The 1,193-nt window shown below is 41.7% G+C and overlaps 1 non-coding gene across 1 annotated transcript; it reads right to left on the minus strand.

Moving 5' to 3' along the window:
- Nucleotides 1–208: 208 nt before the first annotated feature.
- Nucleotides 209–315, minus strand: LOC142167719 (small nucleolar RNA R71). Its single transcript, XR_012697806.1, has one exon. It is a non-coding gene; the product is annotated as a small nucleolar RNA R71 (small nucleolar RNA).
- Nucleotides 316–1,193: the final 878 nt, after the last annotated feature.

Genomic DNA, 1,193 nt, shown 5'->3' on the forward strand with positions numbered 1-1,193 from the left:
GCAGCATCTAAAAAATTTTCTGTCGATATGTGTCACACAAAGGCAACCTAATGTGACACCGAACGCAATAAAACTATTATTGTTTCCATTCTCTGTGACGGGAGAAGCTCAGACTTGGCTTAATTCACTGTCCATAAACTCCATCACTATGTAGGAGGAATTAGTCAAGCAATTTGTAAACAAGTTCTACCCACCCAATAAGACTGCCAAACAAATTGATGAGATATTGAGCTTCAGGTAGAGACCAATAGAAACACTACAAGAAACGTGGGAGAGGTTCAAGAGTATGCTTGTTAAGTGTCCACATCATGGAATTCCAGTGCAAATATTGGGGCAAAGGTTCTATATTGGATTGGCAGACAGCTTAAATGCTAATGTTGATGCTTCAGCGGGTGGAGCATTTTTGAGCAAATCATTCAGAGAATGCAAGATCCTACTCGATAAAATGGCTCAAAACTCAGGATTGATGACAAGAGACTCTACGATCACTCCTGTAGTTCACTCTGTGGCTTTGGATCCAAACAACTCTATAGCTGAAAATATGGCTACTCTAATGACGCAAATGAGTATCCTCACCAAAAAGATCGATGAATCAGGCTAGAAGCAACATGTACACATAGTTGACGCAACTAATGGGGGCTTATGTACACCATGCATTAACCAACCTTATGTATACTCGTGGAGTGCATAAGGTGACCACCAGTACTATCAGGAAGATATGAACTATGTAGCTAACTATCGGGGACAAAGGCAAGGTGGTCAGAATTTGGGTCAACAGAATCAACAATATAGACAAGAACAACAGCAGTACAATAACAGCAACAATCCTGGAGCTATGCGACCACAGGGTCAAGTGGTGCCTTACCAAAGGCACCATGGTTACAACCAGCAAAATCAACAACTAGCTTATCAACAACCTCAGCAACAACAGATTGTGAGACAAGATGATGGGTTTGCTGAACTTAAGGGAATGCTGCAACAACTGATTGGGTCCACCGGAAAAATTCAAGAGAGAGTGGACTCATATGAATCAGCGATAAAGGGTATTGAGGTTCAATTAGGACAAATTTTATGGCTCTAAACAATCGTCCCCAAGGGACGTTACCTGCAGACACACAAATCAATCCAAAAGATCAGGGCCCGAAACAACTTATGGCAGTGAGTCTACGAAATGGTTGAGTCTACGAAATGGT

This window comes from Nicotiana tabacum, chromosome 12, assembly GCF_000715075.1.
Source record: "Nicotiana tabacum cultivar K326 chromosome 12, ASM71507v2, whole genome shotgun sequence".
Lineage (NCBI taxonomy): Eukaryota > Viridiplantae > Streptophyta > Magnoliopsida > Solanales > Solanaceae > Nicotiana > Nicotiana tabacum.